Raw genomic sequence first — 6712 nt, 5'->3', positions numbered from 1 at the left:
AGATCTTGGTATTTTAGGCTTAGTCTAAGAGTCTCAAGTAGCTGGGGTTTTTGCTTGGGCCTAATCCATACGGTCTTATGGCTTTCCTCCTAGTCTGAAGACGAATGTGCTAGAAACTATAAAGCAAAAACATGTCCTGCAGCCTAGCCTTGCCTTGCCTGTCCTTGCCTGTCCTAGCCTTGCCTTCTTTCCTTCTCATCCTGTTCTCTGTCCCATCCTCTCTCACTAACCCCTCGTCTGGCTGCATGTCTCTTCTTTCCTTTTCTCTCACTCTCCTGCTTCCTGCCTCTTTTCTTGCAATTCCTCCATCTCACTCCTGCAGCCCAACACTACTTTTTATTCTTCCTTCCCGTTCTCCTGCTCCCTTCGCTTTCTCCCTCTGTCCCATATCTTTCTTCCCGACTTGTCTCTTGCAGACTTTGGGCCAAACTGGCCCCAAGTCTGAGCATGGTTTGACAAGTTTTCAGAGGCCTGGCTGGTGGCAGCAGGGCCAGCAGGCAGTGACAGGCCCGGGGCTGACAGGCTCCCCATCCCCTAGGGGGCGCCTGGCTGCCACACCCAGCTGACATAGAACCGTTGTCACAATGCCCGCTACCGTGGCGAGGATGTGGTGGCTCTGCAGGTGACAGGGACACTGCAGGACTTGGTGTCAGCTCAGCAATTTCTCACTTCCCCTAAGAAGCGGAATTCTGCAAATTGCTGCCTTTGCTCTTGAAAGGATGTCATCAGGTGGGTGTTTTGGTGTCATACACTGAAAACAGAGCAGAAACTGTGAAATATTCCCATGATATGCATGGTCCCTGCCCCAAAGCACCATGACTCAGCCTAAGGAGATCTGCAGCTGATTTTTTTGTACTGCCAGCAGATTGTGGAAGTACAGTATAAAAAACATCCTTATGGAGAGATCTTGGTATTTTAGGCTTAGTCTAAGAGTCTCAGGTAGCTGGGGTTTTTGCTTGGGCCTAATCCATACGGTCTTATGGCTTTCCTCCTAGTCTGAAGACGAATGTGCTAGAAACTATAAAGCAAAAACATGTCCTGCAGCCTAGCCTTGCCTTGCCTGTCCTTGCCTGTCCTAGCCTTGCCTTCTTTCCTTCTCATCCTGTTCTCTGTCCCATCCTCTCTCACTAACCCCTCGTCTGGCTGCATGTCTCTTCTTTCCTTTTCTCTCACTCTCCTGCTTCCTGCCTCTTTTCTTGCAATTCCTCCATCTCACTCCTGCAGCCCAACACTACTTTTTATTCTTCCTTCCCTTTCTCCTGCTCCCTTCGCTTTCTCCCTCTGTCCCATATCTTTCTTCCCGACTTGTCTCTTGCAGACTTTGGGCCAAACTGGCCCCAAGTCTGGGCATGGTTTGACAAGTTTTCAGAGGCCTGGCTGGTGGCAGCAGGGCCAGCAGGCAGTGACAGGCCCGGGGCTGACAGGCTCCCCATCCCCTAGGGGGCGCCTGGCTGCCACACCCAGCTGACATAGAACCTTTGTCACAATGCCCGCTACCGTGGCGAGGATGTGGTGGCTCTGCAGGTGACAGGGACACTGCAGGACTTGGTGTCAGCTCAGCAATTTCTCACTTCCCCTAAGAAGCGGAATTCTGCAAATTGCTGCCTTTGCTCTTGAAAGGATGTCATCAGGTGGGTGTTTTGGTGTCATACACTGAAAACAGAGCAGAAACTGTGAAATATTCCCATGATATGCATGGTCCCTGCCCCAAAGCACCATGACTCAGCCTAAGGAGATCTGCAGCTTATTTTTTGGTACTGCCAGCAGATTGTGGAAGTACAGTATAAAAAACATCCTTATGGAGAGATCTTGGTATTTTAGGCTTAGTCTAAGAGTCTCAAGTAGCTGGGGTTTTTGCTTGGGCCTAATCCATACGGTCTTATGGCTTTCCTCCTAGTCTGAAGACGAATGTGCTAGAAACTATAAAGCAAAAACATGTCCTGCAGCCTAGCCTTGCCTTGCCTGTCCTTGCCTGTCCTAGCCTTGCCTTCTTTCCTTCTCATCCTGTTCTCTGTCCCATCCTCTCTCACTAAGCCCTTGTCTGGCTGCATGTCTCTTCTTTCCTTTTCTCTCACTCTCCTGCTTCCTGCCTCTTTTCTTGCAATTCCTCCATCTCACTCCTGCAGCCCAACAATACTTTTTATTCTTCCTTCCCGTTCTCCTGCTCCCTTCGCTTTCTCCCTCTGTCCCATATCTTTCTTCCCGACTTGTCTCTTGCAGACTTTGGGCCAAACTGGCCCCATGTCTGGGCATGGTTTGACAAGTTTTCAGAGGCCTGGCTGGTGGCAGCAGGGCCAGCAGGCAGTGACAGGCCCGGGGCTGACAGGCTCCCCATCCCCTAGGGGGCGCCTGGCTGCCACACCCAGCTGACATAGAACCTTTGTCACAATGCCCGCTACCGTGGCGAGGATGCGGTGGCTCTGCAGGTGATAGGGACACTGCAGGACTTGGTGTCAGCTCAGCAATTTCTCACTTCCCCTAAGAAGCGGAATTCTGCAAATTGCTGCCTTTGCTCTTGAAAGGATGTCATCAGGTGGGTGTTTTGGTGTCATACACTGAAAACAGAGCAGAAACTGTGAAATATTCCCATGATATGCATGGTCCCTGCCCCAAAGCACCATGACTCAGCCTAAGGAGTTCTGCAGCTTATTTTTTGGTACTGCCAGCAGATTGTGGAAGTACAGTATAAAAACCATCCTTATGGAGAGATCTTGGTATTTTAGGCTTAGTCTAAGTGTCTCAAGTAGCTGGGGTTTTTGCTTGGGCCTAATCCATACGGTCTTATGGCTTTCCTCCTAGTCTGAAGACGAATGTGCTAGAAACTATAAAGCAAAAACATGTCCTGCAGCCTAGCCTTGCCTTGCCTGTCCTTGCCTGTCCTAGCCTTGCCTTCTTTCCTTCTCATCCTGTTCTCTGTCCCATCCTCTCTCACTAACCCCTTGTCTGGCTGCATGTCTCTTCTTTCCTTTTCTCTCACTCTCCTGCTTCCTGCCTCTTTTCTTGCAATTCCTCCATCTCACTCCTGCAGCCCAACACTACTTTTTATTCTTCCTTCCCTTTCTACTGCTCCCTTCGCTTTCTCCCTCTGTCCCCTATCTTTCTTCCCGACTTGTCTCTTGCAGACTTTGGGCCAAACTGGCCCCAAGTCTGGGCATGGTTTGACAAGTTTTCAGAGGCCTGGCTGGTGGCAGCAGGGACACCAGGCAGTGACAGGCCCGGGGCTGACAGGCTCCCCATCCCCTAGGGGGCGCCTGGCTGCCACACCCAGCTGACATAGAACCTTTGTCACAATGCCCGCTACCGTGGCGAGGATGCGGTGGCTCTGCAGGTGACAGGGACACTGCAGGACTTGCTGTCAGCTCAGCAATTTCTCACTTCCCCTAAGAAGCGGAATTCTGCAAATTGCTGCCTTTGCTCTTGAAAGGATGTCATCAGGTGGGTGTTTTGGTGTCATACACTGAAAACAGAGCAGAAACTGTGAAATATTCCCATGATATGCATGGTCCCTGCCCCAAAGCACCATGACTCAGCCTAAGGAGATCTGTAACATTTTTTTGTACTGTCAGCAGATTGTGGAAGTACAGTATAAAAACCATCCTTATGGAGAGATCTTGGTATTTTAGGCTTAGTCTAAGAGTCTCAAGTAGCTGGGGTTTTTGCTTGGGCCTAATCCATATGGTCTTATGGCTTTCCTCCTAGTCTGAAGACGAATGTGCTAGAAACTATAAAGCAAAAACATGTCCTGCAGCCTAGCCTTGCCTTGCCTGTCCTTGCCTGTCCTAGCCTTGCCTTCTTTCCTTCTCATCCTGTTCTCTGTCCCATCCTCTCTCACTAAGCCCTCGTCTGGCTGCATGTCTCTTCTTTCCTTTTCTCTCACTCTCCTGCTTCCTGCCTCTTTTCTTGCAATTCCTCCATCTCACTCCTGCAGCACAACACTACTTTTTATTCTTCCTTCCCTTTCTCCTGCTGCCTTCGCTTTCTCCCTCTGTCCCATATCTTTCTTCCCGACTTGTCTCTTGCAGACTTTGGGCCAAACTGGCCCCAAGTCTGGGCATGGTTTGACAAGTTTTCAGAGGCCTGGCTGGTGGCAGCAGGGACACCAGGCAGGACAGGCCCGGGGCTGACAGGCTCCCCATCCCCTAGGGGGCACGTGGCTGCCACACCCAGCTGACATAGAACCTTTGTCACAATGCCCGCTACCGTGGCGAGGATGCGGTGGCTCTGCAGGTGACAGGGACACTGCAGGACTTGGTGTCAGCTCAGCAATTTCTCACTTCCCCTAAGAAGCGGAATTCTGCAAATTGCTGCCTTTGCTCTTGAAAGGATGTCATCAGGTGGGTGTTTTGGTGTCATACACTGAAAACAGAGCAGAAACTGTGAAATATTCCCATGATATGCATGGTCCCTGCCCCAAAGCACCATGACTCAGCCTAAGGAGATCTGCAGCTGATTTTTTTGTACTGCCAGCAGATTGTGGAAGTACAGTATAAAAACCATCCTTATGGAGAGATCTTGGTATTTTAGGCTTAGTCTAAGTGTCTCAAGTAGTTGGGGTTTTTGCTTGGGCCTAATCCATACGGTCTTATGGCTTTCCTCCTAGTCTGAAGACGAATGTGCTAGAAACTATGAAGCAAAAACATGTCCTGCAGCCTAGCCTTGCCTTGCCTGTCCTTGCCTGTCCTAGCCTTGCCTTCTTTCCTTCTCATCCTGTTCTCTGTCCCATCCTCTCTCACTAAGCCCTCGTCTGGCTGCATGTCTCCTCTTTCCTTTTCTCTCACTCTCCTGCTTCCTGCCTCTTTTCTTGCAATTCCTCCATCTCACTCCTGCAGCCCAACACTACTTTTTATTCTTCCTTCCCTTTCTCCTGCTGCCTTCGCTTTCTCCCTCTGTCCCATATCTTTCTTCCCGACTTGTCTCTTGCAGACTTTGGGCCAAACTGGCCCCAAGTCTGGGCATGGTTTGACAAGTTTTCAGAGGCCTGGCTGGTGGCAGCAAGGACACCAGGCAGTGACAGGCCCGGGGCTGACAGGCTCCCCATCCCCTAGGGGGCGCCTGGCTGCCACACCCAGCTGACATAGAACCGTTGTCACAATGCCCGCTACCGTGGCGAGGATGCGGTGGCTCTGCAGGTGACAGGGACACTGCAGGACTTGGTGTCAGCTCAGCAATTTCTCACTTCCCCTAAGAAGCGGAATTCTGCAAATTGCTGCCTTTGCTCTTGAAAGGATGTCATCAGGTGGGTGTTTTGGTGTCATACACTGAAAACAGAGCAGAAACTGTGAAATATTCCCATGATATGCATGGTCCCTGCCCCAAAGCACCATGACTCAGCCTAAGGAGATCTGCAGCTTATTTTTTTGTACTGCCAGCAGATTGTGGAAGTACAGTATAAAAAACATCCTTATGGAGAGATCTTGGTATTTTAGGCTTAGTCTAAGAGTCTCAAGTAGCTGGGGTTTTTGCTTGGGCCTAATCCATACGGTCTTATGGCTTTCCTCCTAGTCTGAAGACGAATGTGCTAGAAACTATAAAGCAAAAACATGTCCTGCAGCCTAGCCTTGCCTTGCCTGTCCTTGCCTGTCCTAGCGTTGCCTTATGTCCTTCTCATCCTGTTCTCTGTCCCATCCTCTCTCACTAAGCCCTCGTCTGGCTGCATGTCTCTTCTTTCCTTTTCTCTCACTCTCCTGCTTCCTGCCTCTTTTCTTGCAATTCCTCCATCTCACTCCTGCAGCCCAACACTACTTTTTATTCTTCCTTCCCGTTCTCCTGCTCCCTTCGCTTTCTCCCTCTGTCCCCTATCTTTCTTCCCGACTTGTCTCCTGCAGACTTTTGGCCAAACTGGCCCCAAGTCTGGGCATGGTTTGACAAGTTTTCAGAGGCCTGGCTGGTGGCAGCAGGGCCAGCAGGCAGTGACAGGCCCGGGGCTGACAGGCTCCCCATCCCCTAGGGGGCGCCTGGCTGCCACACCCAGCTGACATAGAACCTTTGTCACAATGCCCGCTACCGTGGCGAGGATGCGGTGGCTCTGCAGGTGACAGGGACACTGCAGGACTTGGTGTCAGCTCAGCAATTTCTCACTTCCCCTAAGAAGCGGAATTCTGCAAATTGCTGCCTTTGCTCTTGAAAGGATGTCATCAGGTGGGTGTTTTGGTGTCATACACTGAAAACAGAGCAGAAACTGTGAAATATTCCCATGATATGCATGGTCCCTGCCCCAAAGCACCATGACTCAGCCTAAGGAGATCTGTAACATTTTTTTGTACTGCCAGCAGATTGTGGAAGTACAGTATAAAAACCATCCTTATGGAGAGATCTTGGTATTTTAGGCTTAGTCTAAGAGTCTCAAGTAGCTCGGGTATTTGCTTGGGCCTAATCCATATGGTCTTATGGCTTTCCTCCTAGTCTGAAGACGAATGTGCTAGAAACTATAAAGCAAAAACATGTCCTGCAGCCTAGCCTTGCCTTGCCTGTCCTTGCCTGTCCTAGCCTTGCCTTATGTCCTTCTCATCCTGTTCTCTGTCCCATCCTCTCTCACTAAGCCCTCGTCTGGCTGCATGTCTCTTCTTTCCTTTCCTCTCACTCTCCTGCTTCCTGCCTCTTTTCTTGCAATTCCTCCATCTCACTCCTGCAGCACAACACTACTTTTTATTCTTCCTTCCCTTTCTCCTGCTCCCTTTGCTTTCTCCCTCTGTCCCCTATCTTTCTTCCCGAC

The sequence above is a fragment of the Columba livia genome, unplaced genomic scaffold (assembly GCF_036013475.1).
Source record: "Columba livia isolate bColLiv1 breed racing homer unplaced genomic scaffold, bColLiv1.pat.W.v2 Scaffold_103, whole genome shotgun sequence".
NCBI classification, from domain to species: domain Eukaryota; kingdom Metazoa; phylum Chordata; class Aves; order Columbiformes; family Columbidae; genus Columba; species Columba livia.
This window is presented reverse-complemented; position numbering follows the sequence as displayed.